General features: G+C 44.5%; 1 pseudogene across 1 annotated transcript; it reads left to right on the forward strand.

The window, feature by feature from the left end:
• The first annotated feature begins 2,336 nt into the window (after positions 1 to 2,336).
• LOC144686071 (protocadherin gamma-B7-like) lies at positions 2,337 to 10,088 on the forward strand (annotated as a pseudogene). The gene is made up of 2 exons (XR_013577846.1): positions 2,337 to 4,978; positions 9,987 to 10,088. The product of XR_013577846.1 is annotated as a protocadherin gamma-B7-like (transcript).
• The last annotated feature ends 6,709 nt before the right edge of the window (positions 10,089 to 16,797 follow it).

Genomic DNA, 16,797 nt, shown 5'->3' on the forward strand with positions numbered 1-16,797 from the left:
GATCTTGACCACGCAGGACATGGATTCACATGCTGAAGAGCTTGAGAAGACGTTAGAGCTGCGGTGGGAATGACGGAGTTATGAATTGGCAATAAGAAACAACGACAGAGTTCAGTGGGTCACAGTGGGTCTGATGAGCGAATCTCGAAAGAGGTGAAATCAACTCCCATTGGGTGCTCAGGGGTGGATTGCGGAAGTCCGGGTAAATTAAAATGGTCACTGTTAATTGTGCTTTACAGAGCAAGCTTAAAGCACAGAGATGATCTATCAGCTCACACAGGGAATGATTCAAGCTGAGACAGTGACAGGAGAGCTGCAGTTCTGGACTGTCAGAGGCCCTCCAAAGGACAAGATCACAGAACACCATTCATGTCCACTGAAAAAACGCTGACAACAGAAAATCAGAGATGCGATCAATATCAAGGCCAGGACCGCATGATCACAATGGAAGGGTCCCAGTATGAAGATTTTTAAAAATCCAAGGAAAAGTAGCCTGAAAAAGCAGATCAACCAGTGAAATATGAGCAACCCGGTAGATAATACTCTCCTTGGAAGGCAGGAGCGAAAAAATAGACTGCTGTAAATCTGAGGAACAAGCGATGAAATATCATTCAGTCCAGTAGAAAACGTGTTTCGACCTAGCCCTCAAAAGAGCAGTGATGTATAGTGGGGAGAAAAAAACAGCAGTAACTGGATTGCAGCTCAGCTTGCAAATGGGTTCTTCAAGAGACGACGTAGCAGAGCAGATGTCTGGCAATTGAAGACTATGGTGGAGACTAGCAAAGCCCAGGTGGTGGAAGGGTCTAGGAAAACAATGGAAGCAGAATCCTGGATCTCCTGCACACCACATGAAAAGTAAGTAACAGAGCCTGGATGAGTATCGCACTGTTAGGAGCAAGGAGTCTAAGTCGCTGAAGTGTAGAGATGGCAAGGTGAGCAGGGTTGGGGAAAGTGGCAATGGATAACCTGGAATGGAGTTGCGAAGGAGGGCTAAGTTAGAAGATGCCCGCCAATAAAGACCAATGGTATGTCAAGTTTTACATGTTTGTTTCCAATGGTGTTAACTTGCCGTGCCACCTCAGTGTGTTTGTCTTGATTTACCAGGCCAGACACCCATATATTTTTACTCTGGGGAATTGCAGTTAAAGTTATTATGATACAACAAACTTAAATTCTCAGACATACTGAGCATTTTTCAGGGACAACTGGGAAGACATTCAATTGCCTGGCTGTATGCTGAATTAAATAGCCCTGTACATGAGCAGTTACCACCTACTTTCCTTTTTTGGAACGGATAAACAGAATGCAATGGCTTGGCGTGCGAAAGTGACATGTTCAATCCGAGAGAGCCCAAAAGGTGAATAATCCGGAATGTTAATTATTCTGTTGTTAACACTTGTCATTAGTGAATCTAAATTCAGAGCTACGTTTTTAAATTTGAGTATTTGCCAGTATCAGCGCTGTATATTCTGAACAGTGTAGACTGTTTCTAGGTTGTGAGAGTTGCATTCAGAGATATGCAGAATTCATCAATTGTCAAGGAATAGAACACTGGACTGTGAAAACATGTAACAAACAAATTAATATGTGGTCTTGGGATTTGGGAGTCGCAATCAAGGCTACATTAGTTTATTATAAAAGCGACACACTGCGGATGCTGGAAATCCGAAATAAAACAACAGAAAATGGTGGAAAAAAACTCAACAGGCCTGGCAGCATCTGTGGAGGGAGAAACAGAGTTAACGTTTCAATTCTGAGGGAAAGTCATGTGGACTTGAAACGTTAATTCTGTTCATCTCCCCACAGATGCTGCCGGGCTTGCTGAGTTTTTAAACCTGGCAAACCTGGTAAATCAGTCAGTTAAGGTGCATGAACCTTTCACATGATTGTCGTAAAATATCAGTCAAAGGTGAAACAATTTACCAAAACACTTTGAATATAGGCTTTATTCAGCAGGCTTGCTTTCATGACGATTTGATCAGCAAATAAGTACATTAGACAAAAAGAGCGGCTCCGAGAGAGATACAGCATAAAACAGTCATTCGATTGAACGTTAATTGTTAAAAAGATAATAAAGCAAACCAAATAATGAATATCGGCCAGAATAGACAATTAAAGTTGCACAACATTAAATCTACAAAGCAATTCCTCCGTCGTTCAGTAGAGGCACTGTTGCTTTAAGATAATGTACTGTTATTATTGGCCGAGTCTCTTTGTGTCGCTGTCTACCAATGAGAGGAAGAAATGTGGCCGGAGATCCAGCCACTCCCCCTACACCAAACACTGCGCACCGTACAATGAACGAGCAGGATTCGTTGTTCCGCACTCTTAATTCGCAACGGAGAAAGAAAGGATAAACCTCGGGGTACTTGCAAATGATTTTGGAAATCGTGGCAAGAGCGAGTGCACGCTATACGTGAAATTTAGCATTTCCTTTGGGTGAGCAAGGTAATAAACGAATACCTTCCCTGTCGAAAATCATCGGAGATTCCGCAGTGCTTTGACAAGAATGATCCACTGCTTAAACCGCCATTTGTCGCAATGGCCTGTTCTTTATCTGATATTAATATTTGTTTCGGGTTCAGTTTGTGTAAAAATTCGCTACTCAATTCCGGAAGAATTAGACGTTGGTGCCGTTGTTGGGAATATTGCCACGGATCTGAGATTAGATGTCAAGCAGCTGTTGGGGCGCAGGTTTCGAGTTGCATCTGAAGGCAAAAAACAATATCTGGACGTGAACTTAAACACTGGAGCTCTCATTATAAAAGAAAAAATGGACAAAGAGCAGCTTTGCGAGAACGGCCTCTCATGCGTGCTGGTGTTAGAGGCTGTGATTGAAAACCCGTTAAAGCTATATCATGTAGAAATAGAGATTCTCGACATAAATGACAACGCGCCCGTGTTTAGGACAAGCGAGTTAAACATTGAAATCCCAGAACTGCAACCAGCAGGAACGAGCTTCCCGCTCCAGAGCGCGATTGACCCGGACGCTGGAACCAACAGTGTTCGCTCCTACCAACTGAGTTCAAGCGAATATTTCACTTTGAAAACACAATCCGAGAACGAAAAGACTGACGTCCCAGAACTCGTGTTGGAACGACCCCTAGACCGAGAACGAGAAGCAGCGCATCAGCTAACACTGACGGCGTTTGATGGAGGAACCCCAGTGAAATTTGGGACCACCCAGATTAAAATTACTGTGCTCGACGTGAACGACAATGCCCCTTCTTGCGAACAGAACATCTATCAAACCACGACTGCCGAAAACATACCCAAAAACACTTTGATTGTGAAAGTAAATGCGATTGATATGGACGAGGGTCTAAACGGTGAGATAATCTATGCTTTTAGCGAGCAGACGCCTGATAAAGTTCGTGAGGTATTTAGCTTGGATTCAACAACCGGAGAAATCAGAGTAACTGGAATCGTGGATTTTGAAGGAGCAGAAAATTATCAGATTTCGGTAAAAGCTAAGGACCGAGGTACACGTTCATTGTCGGTATACTGCAAAGTTCTGATAAAGGTTACTGATGTTAATGATAACTGCCCTGAAATAGTGATCACTACTACATCCAGCTCTATTCCAGAGGATGCTGCCTAGGACACAGCAGTAGCTCTTTTCCGAGTTACGGATCAAGATTCTGATAAAAAGGCAAATATTTATTGCCGAATCACCAGAGACATCCCATTTAGGCTTAATAGCTCTTTTAATAACAATTACACGTTAGTTACAAGTGGCCAGTTAGATCGTGAATAAGTGCCAGAGTACAACATTACCATTGCATGTACGGATACTGGCTCCCCTCCGCTCTCGGCCAACAAAACCATTCGAGTTCAAGTCTCAGATATAAATGACAACCCGCCGCGTTTTACGCAGCCTTCCTTCACCATGTATGTATCAGAAAATAATGTTATCGGTGCTTCAATTGGTTCTGTGTCAGCCTTTGATCCGGATTTCCAACAAAATGCCGAATTGTCGTATTCTATTTTGGATAGCCTCATACACGGCTTCCCTGCATCCACTTTGGTTTCAATAAACGCAGCCAGTGGCGTGATGTTTGCACAACGCTCGTTTGATTTTGAGAAACTAAAAACAATTCAGGCCCATGTGCAAGTGAAGAATTGTGGATCCCCTCCTCTGAGCAGTAACGTAACAGTGAATGTAATCATCGTGGACCAGAATGACAATGTCCCTGTTATCGTGTCACCTCTGCCAATCAAAGGGTCTTCAGCAGAGGACACAATGCCAAGATCTGCAGAGCCAAGTTACTTGGTTGCAAAAGTGAAAGCCACTGATGCCGATTCTGGTCTGAACGCTCAAATGTTTTACCAACTGCGTCAGCCGGCTGATGAAAGTTTTTTTACTGTGGCTTCAGAAACAGGAGAAATTTGGACGATTCGTCGCTTTGGGCATAAAGATTCACTCAGGCAAAAAATCGTAATTTTGGTGAAAGATAATGGAACCCCGTCCCTTTCATCAACAGTCACCATCAATGTATCAGTACAGGACGATATCACAGAAAATGCATCTAATATCGGCACATTGGGTAACGCTGGGCCATGGAAATACGATTTAAAATTCTATTTAATGTTGGTTTTTGGCTCAACCTCGATCCTGCTGCTTGTGGCGATTGTAATCCTCGCAATTAAGGTGTGCAGAGGTAGAAATGGAATTAGCAGCTACTCTTGCTGTTGGCACCCGTCTTACTTTGCGAGGAAATTTTCTCACCATGGAATCCAAAAGGCTAGTGCGTGTCTTCAAATTCCACCCAATTACACAGAGGTGTATGAAAGCGGGACACTCCAGCAAACATTTGACTTTGGCGCACGTCAAGGTTGTGCCTTGAACGATTTTACCTTCCTACAGTTACGAGGTATGGCCGGGCCCAAGATTGGTATCACGAACGGCACATGTCACCCCTTAGATTATAGAAAGGCATCAAACTCTACGAACAAGGATACAGCTAAATTTCATGAGGTGAGTGCTTTGCAGGTAAAGTATTAAACTTCCTTTATGTGATACGTTAGTGACAAAAGCAAGCACTGTGGTTGCATGAATTCCGAAATGAAAATAGAAAATGCTGATAATATTCATCAAGTTTGGCAACCCGTGTGGAGAGAGAAACGGAATTCATGTTTCAGGATGTGACCCGTCCTCAGAACTGAGATTGCTTAGAGATTTAACAGTTTTTCTTGATGATGGCAGGAGAAGGGAAGGAAAGATTAAGCGAAAATATCTGTGAGCGGGAGAGATGGAGGAGAGATCAAATGACAAAAGGTAGCATCGTGCAAGGCAATATTAAAAGATGGTAATAGAACCAGGACCAAAACATGTGCCCAGAGATGATCTGCATGACAGAATCAGAATCATCACCAACTGTTGCCGCCCAAAAAAGGTGGGGGCAGGGTGGGAGAGGGTTAGATATGATCTGAGACTGTGAAACTGCGTATTGAGTACGAAATGTGGTGCAGTGCCCAGTAGAGTCATAATGTGCTATTCATTGAGTTTATGTTGAGCTTTATTGGAACAATGCAAGGGGCCACACACAAAAAGGTCAGATTGGGAATGGAGGAGAGAATTAAAATGAGAGCTGACCAGTATCTCTGGGTCACGTTTATAGACTGAAAAGTTGTGTTTTGCAAAGATTTTCGGCAAACTGCGTCTGGCCTTCCAAAAGTAGAGCAGACCACTATGTAAGCATACTATGTAAGCATAACATATAATATACAATTATACTAAATTGAAATCGCTATTACATCTGGCATAGATGATTGTGGCCTTCGAGAGCGAGTGGGGAGCAGGTAAAATTTTAGATATTGCAACTCATGCACATGCATGGGAAGTTGATATGAGAAGGCACTGGGCTCGTTGTCCAGAGGCTTGGAGATATAATTGAGGGAACGTAAGTGCAAATCCTATAATGTTACTTTTACAAATTGCATTCACTTAAAAATAAGTATTGAAATAAGTAAAAGAAAAACACAGTTTTCAGTAAAAGTGACCATAAAGGTGTTGAAAAGTCATAAAACCCCAAATTGTCATTAATCTCCCGCGTCTCATTTAGGGGAGAATAGCTACACTCTTAAGCAGCTATTGCCCACATGAGGTTTCAGCCATATGATAATGCATTTGACGGTCTACTGCCATGTTGTCATGGTCTAGCAAGTCACTCAGTCAGGTTATATATGAATAGATACGTACGAGAAAGAGCAAGACATACACTGCCTCAGATACATTCCAACTTTTCACTGCATTTTTCTGACTTGTACCTGAACTGTGTTTACCCGGCTTTGGTCCATGTTCCCTGATGACGTTATTTAACAAAAATATGTCAATTGTAGACTTGAAATTTTCAAGATATTTCAAACATATCCTTTACATTCCACACGCTGATCTAAATAAAAGGCCCAGTCTGCAGAAAACGGTTAAATCCGATGATTACATAGTTAGAACCTGAATTTCACACTAGCATACCTTTGGTATAAGTAATTAATTTTAGTAGAAAACGAAAAGGAAGAGGACGACAGGGCGTTTGAATTGCACTAGTAAGTCAAGAAAACATCAGATATGAGCTAAGAGAACAGATAAGAAAAGTAATAGTTCGTTTTTAACACTAAACTTGAGTATTGATGAAGGAAGACATTTTGTCGAAGCTTTTCATGTTGCACTCATGAGGACAATCGCAAGAATACCAATGTCAGGGGAAGCAACAATTTTATACTGTATAAGAGAGTGCTGATTGGTTCACGATTGAACCCTGATTGGTAGAGGCGTTTCCATGGAGAATTCACGAGTTAATGGTTACTGACAGTTAACAGCCAAGCATTGTTTGAAATTTAAACCATGCAGCTTGTAGTGTGACACATCTGTGTGTACTGGAAGCTACATATATTAACAAAGAGGGGTCTGTTCTTTCCAGACAGAAAGAACAGGCACATACATGGTGCCTGTTTCAGCTAAACAAAATAAGTGATAGTTATTCGCTGGTCCATTCCTCAGGGCAATGCCTTGACCAATCAGAGTCAAGCTGCCTGGTTTAAATTTCAGGCAATGCCTGGCAATTAACAGTCAGTCACCATTAACTGGGGCATTCTCCCTGGCAACGCCTCTACCAATCAGAATCCACTCTTCAACCATTCAGCACTCGCTTCTCAGACAGTATAAAGTTGTTGTTTCCCCAGATATTGGTATTCTTGTGTTTATCCTGATGAGTGCAAGACGAAAAGCGTCGACAACAAGTATATTTTAGCAATACTCAAATCATAATAATGAAGGGACATGAATTGTAAATCTGTACGGTAAGCAGGCGAGTTTGATTCGACGTGCCTAGGAAATAAGGATTAAGAAAAAGGTAATGAACAATTCAATAATAAAAATGCAAACTGCTGAATGGATGTTTAAAGCGACATAGGGACACAAGAATACGAGTGGCCACATGGTCTAGTGAACCTGTCCCACAATGCAATGAGATAATAGCTGATCTCTGACATAAACCGCCTAAGTTGCCCCATATCACTTACTCTCTTTGGCTAACATAAAGCTATCAATCGTAGACGTGAAATGATCAATTGATCCAACATCAGTTCCAGTTTCTCGAAGAGAAATGTAAATTGCTACCACCTTTTGCTTGCAACTTCACTCCAAAAAGTTCGGGCATACTTTTTAGGCTATAGCTCAAGTTCCAGATTCAATGCCCAGTAGGAATTTTATTTCTAGCAATCCTATCAGCTCCCACTAATGCCTTGAAACCATCGATCAAGTCACACCTTACCTTCTAAATTCCGAGGAATACAATCTAGTTTGTGCAATCTCTTCTCTTGATGTTATAGATTCTGATAGATCCACGCTGAATTCCCTTCAAAGCGAGAATAAGCGTCCGAAGGTCCGGCGCTCACAACTATTCAGTTCACCGGTGTACTCGAACCAGGGCTTTGTATTACTGTAGTACAATATCTACTCCCTTGTGTTTTAACAATCTGAATAGTGTTTTAACAATCTGAACAATCAAGCATTATTGATTATTTTCATATTTGCCTGCGTTTGTAAATGGATCATCGAGTCCATTCAGACACACAGTGGGAATTCTCCCATGCCCCTGCCGGTGTCATCAATGGCAGGTGGGTGGGAGGATTCGGCAGGAGACCCTAAAATTGGTTTCATGTCGGCGTGAATTTCCAACAGGATTTCCCGATGCTGTCTGCCATAGCGGATCGGGAATAATGCTGGAGCTGAGCCTGAAGCCGATTTGCACCCGCCAATGGATGCAGATGAAGGCCCGACCGGAATCACCACTCCAGGCACGATTCTTCATTATGCCAGCAGGAAAGCACACTGGTCCACAACACGTCTGGACAAGCGTGACGTGCAGACGTCGGGACTAAGGAGAAGTAGATGTTGGAGGCCTCCAGCTACCGGGCCCTGGAGGAACAGTGGGATCACGTGGTGGGTGGATCTTCCTGCACATGGCTCCGCCACAAAGCAGCTCTCAGAAGCTAGGGGTTCTCCACGCAGCAGCTTCCAGTTTGCTGAGGCGTTGTATCTTCATGGAATTCGCTGATGTTTCGGACCTGCTTCAGAGCTTCACCGACTTCACTATCTTCCATACTCTTGGCTCATGCCTCAGCCTGTTTCAGAAGTTCACGCACTTCGCCATGAGCTGGTAAGAATGTAGTGGAGGAGAGGTGGTGAAGAGGTGTGATTGGGAGAGGAAGGCTTATGGGCGATGGTTGAAACTGGTGGGGGAGGGGGCGAATGGCTGGGGGGGAGGGGGGTGGTAAAGATGGGAGGGGGCAAAGGTTTCAAAGGGGTGAAGCTGGGATTGCGGGGACCGTTTTCAGTGGGGAAAGGTATTCAGTGGAAGGGAGGAGTACATGGAAGGACGAAATTCATAGGGGGAAGATGTAACGGAGGAGAATGGTGCAAGTGGGGAATTAGGTATAAGAGGGGAGAAAGGTGTAATGGAGGGAGTTCAGAGGAGGGGAGGTGTGCAGAGGGAGGAAAGATTGAGGGTGGTGGAAGGATGAAGAGAGAGGAAGGTATCGGGGCGGGGTTGAATGACTAGGTGAATGTGCAAAGGGGGAACTTGCAATGTCGAGTCAATGACTATCTCCTGAGGACTGAACTCAGGGTGGGCGTGGTAGGAGGGGATGGTTAAATTAACAGGGGGCAGAGGAGCTGGCAGGTAGGGGGAGTGAGGATATGCCTCTTACAGTAGGACAGGCAGTGAGGCTGGTTGGTGGTGACACAGAAGCAAACACGGACACTGAGGGTGGGAAGGAGGAGGTCGGGGAGTTCAATGTGGACGGGGGTGGGGTTCACTTTACGGTAGAGAGTGTGCACCTTCACCTGGACATCCTGGAGTGTCAAGGGTTCAGGCTGAAAGGTGACAGCAGGGAAGTCGAATGTTATGCTGGGACAGGTTGGGGGGTATATTGCTATGGGGGAAAGGACATGGGTGACTGTGGAAGGGGAATTTGTGGGGCAGCTTATCAGAAATATGGCTACAGTAATCTTTGCAACATCGAATGTGAGCAGAGCCTCATATTGCACAGGCGCATGTGCTGCATGGCAGTGCAACAGTGGGCGGGCAGAGATGCAGGTCAGCTCAGCTGAACAACCTAAACAGAACCAAATTAGGCAGCTTTGAAAATTCTCAGGACTCTGAGATGAGTGTGATAGATGAAGGCTCTGCTAGCACGGGAGAGTGCTTGCATGAGGATCTGAAAGGCACTTCCAGATACACTTCTCCTTCCAGAATCATCCATCATTTAGCTGCATGCTGCTGAACTGCTAGTGTTGGGGAGGGTTTGCGGGAGATGAGTGGTAGAGAGGTCTCGCAAAGCTTATATAATGAAGCTGAAAGGCAACAGTGGACATAATTTAGTGAGAGTGAATATATTTGCAGCTAATACAGTGTCAGTGTTCACCTGTGAAACTACTTGAGCTTAAATATTCTTGATTTTATGTTGCCTATCACTTCCTCTAGGTGCTATCCTCATATCCGCAGTAGGGATGGAGGCAGACTGTGGAGTTCTTTGCCCTGTTCCCTTTGATGACCGTGGCAACTGTTCCCTGGACAGCCGAGGCCAGGCGGGCACTGGATTACGTTTTCTGTCCCTCTATGGGCCAGATGCTCCCTGTGAAGTTAATGTTTAATGTTTATGCCTTTTTGTAAAAGGACATTTTAATTAAAAAGAATTGTTATATAATACCTACAAGTAGGGTGTGCTAAGTCCTGGATGTATTGCCCTCTGGTGGAGAATAAGGAACAAAGGAATCTTCCGTTTTTTCACACAGAAAGTTGGAGTTTCGAAGCAGATAGCCTTGTTTGTAATGTTAATGGTTAAGCAGTGACAAAACATTTCACTCCCTCTGCAGTGAAAGAGGACAAGGCTGAATGGGTCGCAGGCAAAATGCATTTGGAGGAAACTGACAACATCTGAGAATCCTGAGTGGATGGCCCAGGACTGCTCCACTGCTTCTCCTCCCCACTTTGGGTGCCCGAGGGATCCGGCCAAACTCTTTGAAGGGAAGAGGCACCTGAAGCGACATCGAGGTGTCGCTTTGCCCTCTCATATGGCCACTGCATTAACTCACTCATAGGAACGGCGATGGAGTGCAGGTCTGCATGCATATCCAGCAGAAACCAGGGGTTCTGCTGGACGAAGGTCTCCATGATGTCCAACATCCTCTCCATGGAGACCTCCATGTGCACACATGCGTGCACCACTTCATTAGGGAACAGGTGGACGGCCCGGCCTGACTGCAGCAGCTCTGCGTGATGTTTCCCCGCCTTTTACTGACTCTTGACCATGAGCTTGAAAGCCAATTCTAGACGCCCTTCCTAAACTAGCATTAGTACCCACCGGAATGTGCATTCGTGAGCTGATGGAGGGCGCAAATCATGGTTGTAACTCCTCTACAGGTGTGGAGCTCTCTTCTTCTGCTTCCTTCAGGCGTATTTCTAGGCTGGGGCTGGGCTGACCCCTAATAGGGCGTCCTCTTCCACCTCCTTGGAACTTGGTCTCTTCCTGGGGGCACCTGTAAGTGAGATGGAAGAGTGCAAGTGACAGTATCAGCATCATCCAACAAAGAAGCACATTTGACTCTCAGGTTTGCGTTGAATTGATGAATCCTTACTCGGTGGATGTCCACTCCAACGCCTCCATCGCCAATGGCTCTGTGCTGCTATACTCCTGCGAGGTTAGATACCCTCTTCTTGAGTTCCGTCAGTGACCTGAAAAATAGCCGACCCTCCCACCCCCCCCCCTCCCCCCCACCCCTGCCCCCCAGCATTCTCGCGTTCTCTGCGATTTTGACAGAGATTCTCCTGCTCAAAGCAGAGAACATGTTTGAGAGGAGTTGCATGTTGCATGGATTGGAGCAGTGCGAATTGGCTCATTTATCATACCTCCCCTAAGAATATAGCCTACTGTTCTGACGTGCCATTACTGGAGCGAATTGGGCAGAAGGATTGTACACCAGCTCCCTCCAGAATGCTGAGCAAATACACATGCAAGGAGAAGGTTCAGACAGGCATGTGATTTGCAAAGACTGCTGGTTCCTTCTGTGCCTAGGCCAGCCCACCAGCCCAACCCATCTACATCCACAGCCCTTCCAAGAAGTGTTCCGTGTCTCTTGAAGGGTGAAGCAGGCACAGTGAACAGTCCACCACAGTGCGGATGCACTGAAGTGGCACTGTGAGCTCGGGCATGCCGTTGCCACTGGACCTTAGACCCAAGACATGTTGGAATCTTATGCGGCTGTCTGATGAGACGTACTCTGGTGGAGTAAGTCACTGAATTGCCAACCTCTTGTGCGCACTATGGGCACTGACAGCATCAGCCTCCTGCACCCACGCAGCGTTGGTATCGTTGTTTGGACTCCTCCTCCCATCAGGCGGGCACAGCACATTACTGCATACCTGGACATGGTCCAAGAAGAGACACAGGGAGGCATCACTAAATTTTGGACGTGGGCTGTTGGATGACCTTGCAGACATCTCTCTGCTTTTAATCTGACATTGTGGGTGTCGGGTACCTTTTAAATGTGGCGTTTGAATTTGATGCCGGGATGTGCGCCATCAAGCCCGCTCTGCAGTGGAAGTCGGCGCGAAACACCCGGGTGCATAATTCATTACACCCGGGACTGAAAAAATGGCGTCGTTGACGGTCGGCCTCCGCAACAGGAGTCACTCCCCAGCCTTTGCCGCCACCATCGGATTTAGCCCCGCATGGAAGAGCTCTTTCCAATGTGTCTACCTTTTCGCCAATTTGCAAGATACTCTTCTAACCTTTTTATATCTAAAGTGGATAACTTCACTTTTGCTTACTTTGACAACCATTTGCCACGGTTCTCCCCTTTGGCTCCATCAACATAACTCCTGCCTTGATGCTGTTAGCATACTTATATATGTGGATTTAACCCATCATCTTAGTGGTTAATATGTACTGTCAATGGTTGAAGACTTAACACCCTGTGTTACATCATGAAAATTCGAGTTCCTGTCCGTTTTGTATACTTTTGCTTTTATGTCATCCCTTAAGTGTCCACCTGTCAGCCCAAGCCTGGATACTGTCCAGGTCTTGCTGCATTTGTACATGGACTGTTCCAGTACATGAGGAGCCGTGAATGGTGCTGAACATTGTGCAATCATCAGCGAACATCTCCACTTCTGACCTGATGATGGAAAGAAGGTCGTTGATGAAGCAGCGTAAGGTGGTGGGGCCAGGGACACTACCCTGAGGAACTTCTGCAGTGATGCCCTGGAGCTGATATGATTGACCTCCAACAACCACACCCATCTTCCTCTGTGCTAGATATGACACCAAACAGCGGAGAGTTTTCCCCTAATTCCCATTGACTCCAGTTTTCCTCGGGCTCCTTGATGCCAAACTTGGTCAAATGCTGCCTTGATGTCAAGGGTAATCACTGACACCTCACACTGGAGTTCAGCTCTTTTGTCCATGTTTGAACCAAGGCTGTAATGAGTTCAGGAGCTGAGTGGCCCTGGCAGAACCTAAACTGAGCATCAGTGAGCAGGTTATTGCTAAGCAAGTGCTGCTGGATAGCATTGTTGATGGCCCCTTCCATTACTTTATTGATGATGGAGAGTAGACTTTGCAGGGTCCACAGGGCTGAGTTTCTAGTTGTCTTTTCCAGTTCCTAGGTTGATACCAGTTTCAATCTTTTTTGTGTGACTTTGTCGCTGTTTGATACAACTGAGTGGGTTGGTAGGCCATTTCAGAAGGCAGTTAAGAGTCAACCACATTGATCTCTGCCTGGAGTCACATGAGGCCACACCAGTTATGGACGGCAAATTTCCTTCCCTTAAAGGGCATTCGTGAACCAGAGCTGTTTATAACAATCGTTTCATGGTCATTCTTAGACTTTTAGTTCCAAATTTTTATTGAATTCAAATTCCACCATCTGTCATGGTGGGATTCGGATCAGGCTCCCCAGAGCATTAGCCTGGGTCTCTGGATTGATAGGCCAGTGCCATCGACATCGTCATCACCTCCCCTCATGAATCGCTAAAGGTTAATATGCAGGTACAGCAAGTAGTTAGGAAAGCTTATACAATGTTATCGTTTATTGCGTGGAATTGATTACAAAAGTAGGGAGGTTATGCTTTAGTTGGACAGGGCCCCGATGAGACCACATCTGGAGTATTGTGTAAAGTACTGGCCTCCTTATTTAAAGAAAGATGTAAATACGTTAGAAGCACTTCGGAGAAGGTTTACTAGACTAATACCAGGAATGGGCGGGTTGTCCGCTAAGGAAAGGTTGGGCCGGTTAGGCTTGTCTCTACTGGAGTTTCGAAGAGTAAGAGGCGACTTGATCGAAACCTTTATGATCCGGAGTGGTCTTGACAGGATGGATGTGGAGAGGATGTTTCCTCTTTCTGGAGAGTCTGGAACTCGGGGTCACGGTTTAAAAATAAGTGGTTGCTCATTTATGACAGAGATGAGGAGAAATGTTTTCTCTCAGGGGTTCGCGAGTCTTTAAAACTCTCCTTCCTCAAAAATCAGCGGAAGCATAATCTTGGAATATTTTAAAGGTAGATCTAAGTAAATTCTTTATTAGTAAGGGTGTGAAAAGTTATCGGGGGTAGGCAGGAATGGGGGGTTGAGTTACAATCAGATCAACCACGATCGGATTGAATGGCAGAGCAGGCTCGAGGGGCCGAGTGGCCTACACCTGCTCCTAATCCGTATGTTTTTACGCATGTTTCATGGCCTTGAAGGAAAGTCGGCTGCTTTTTCAGCGAATGTGGAAATCAAACTTTCAGGGTTATTAAATTCCTGAGGCTTTCCATCGAAGCAAAATAGATAGATAGACGATTCTAATAACTGAATGCGTTATTCCACTGAAACGAGGTACATTTTCGGTGCTTATACAATTGCTTTGGAGAGATATAAGCACGAGTATTTCGAAATAATTTGAATTGCCAGAGGGTACACTGTAATAGGTATATGGCAGACCTGGGTAAGTTACTATGTGGGCTAATTCTATCATAGAGGGCAAAGAACGTAAATGAAAGAGTTTGCATTTTCTCAATCGGAGTCATTTTACATGTTGGCTTGATTTGGATGGAAGATGACTGCTGATAACCTGTGGTCAGAGTTTAAGGAGCTAAGAGGAAATTAAAACAAGACATGAAAGTTCGCGATCAATGAATTACTCTGCAAAAGCGCCTGGCCTAGTGTTATAAAGATGCGTTATATAAAATCTTAATTTATAATGTCAATGGCTGGACATACAGAAGTATGGAAGTTCTTGAAAGTAACACTATTCCTCAGCAAAGGGCTCTGACTTGCAGCAGCTGCTCTGCTGCATTTGGAAAGGAGACGCGCTGTTTTTATGGAGGCACAGATTATGCAGTTTTATGCAGTTCTCAGCGAGAGGTTATCTGATCCAACTTTTCGTTGAAAAGATATTGGCTTTAGCATAGTCAGAGAGAGTCTGCCACAGAGGCAACGGCCTTATCCCATCTCTCTTTCTTCTGAAGCCTCTCTCATACAAACTGAGCTGTTGTGATTTGAAAAACCTACCAGAAGATATAATTGCTGCAGAGCTCTTAAAGGAGAATTCCGAATCAACACCACTGTCTCCAGTGAGAAACACCAAGTACCAGTAGCTACTGTGGAAAGTGGCCGTTCAGCTGTAAGGAAGCCTCTGGACAATGCGTTAATACATTTTCCCTGACTTCACTTGTTACTTGGCCGAGTGTTTTTAAAACGTGATGTTCTGCAGAGTTGTATTTCTTTTTGCATGCTGTGCTGGGGAGTCGGGAAAGGGGGTGGGCGGCATTGTGTATGTGTTTAATTTGGATTAGTGGCTAGTTGAACATATTTGTACAGTGTAAGCATTTGTTAATAAGTTTTGCATGTTTACCCGAGTGAGTTTTAACAACTAAACAAACTCTTGTTAACTTAAGGAAAATGGCAGGCTTATGTGTTGCTCTAAACTCTACGCAGTTAAATATGTATTACATTGGCAATATCACCTCGTTTTTAAATGCAAACTCTGTTATAACGAACTCAAAGTACGACAGAAGAGGAGTCATTTCATCCCTGTTAACCTGGTCATAATACTAGTCTCACTCCCCTACGTTTTCCTCCTGCCCCAGCACCGTTCCCCCTTTATCTGCTTATCCAACTGCTTTTTCAAAGTCATGACAGTATCTGCCCCCTTTCAGATATGACCGGATCGTATAAAAAACATAGGCCTAAGCGAGGTTTAGAGGGCCTGTGTGTATATCCACAAAGTTTGCTTAACCGCAATTCGCCAGGTAGGGAAATGCCATAATGGGATCTGGCTGAACAAAGGAACGAATTGGAAGCGTCATATTCCTGGGAGCCGGGTATTCAGCAAAAATAAGGAAGAAATGAAGGAAGAAGGGTTGTTGTTTTGATTCAGGAAAATATTACAATGCGAGGAAGGACATCCTTGAGGGAGTCAAAGTCCAAATCTATTGGGTTGGAGTTAAGAAATTAAAACACTTAGTGTGTTTAAGCAGTTGCTAAATAGCATTAGGGTGATAATGGAGCAGATTTGCTGGGAAATTATTGAGACCTGCATGGTCTGTAGGGTTGTGATAACGTGAATGCATTAACTACCTGAACATTGGATGGGTTATTGATTATGTTAGAAGGAAGAATTTCTGATCATGTTCAGATGAACTTTCTGGATCAGAATTCTTTGCCCAACCAGGAGAAGGTATTGATGTATTTAGTCCTGTAGAATTATGCAGCTCAATCGGGACACCTTGGGTAAAAATGATAATAGCGACATAAGCTTTATTTTGCTTACGAGGGAGGACAAGGAAGAATCTGGTATGAAAAAAAAAAAATCGGACGGCGGAAGGGTCGCAAGTCAAATACTGGTGGACAGTCATGTAATGTAGCAATGTTTTAAAGAGGAGATGATTTGCGTACAGACTAGGTACATCCCGAATTAAACAATGAAAGTCAGAACTCCCTGGCTAACGGAGCGGTTAAGGAGTGCGGCGAAACAGAAAGAGCAACCGAATGACCAATGCCAGCTTGGTAACGCACGGAAGAATCTGGCTGGGCATAAACTATAGAGGGGAACGGAGAAAGGAAAGAAGGGAAGGCAAAGAGAAAGTGCGAGAATAGGTATGTGGCTAATATTGAAATGTCTCCAAATAACTTCCTTAGGAATATAAATTGTTAAAATGCTATAATGAGTTGTGGGGCCGATTAGGGCCTAAAATAGAGATCTACTGCTCGGGTCTGAACGCATGACTTATATAGTAAATGAGTACATTACCT

This window comes from Cetorhinus maximus, chromosome 10 (assembly GCF_964194155.1).
Source record: "Cetorhinus maximus chromosome 10, sCetMax3.hap1.1, whole genome shotgun sequence".
Taxonomy (NCBI): Eukaryota; Metazoa; Chordata; class Chondrichthyes; order Lamniformes; family Cetorhinidae; genus Cetorhinus; species Cetorhinus maximus.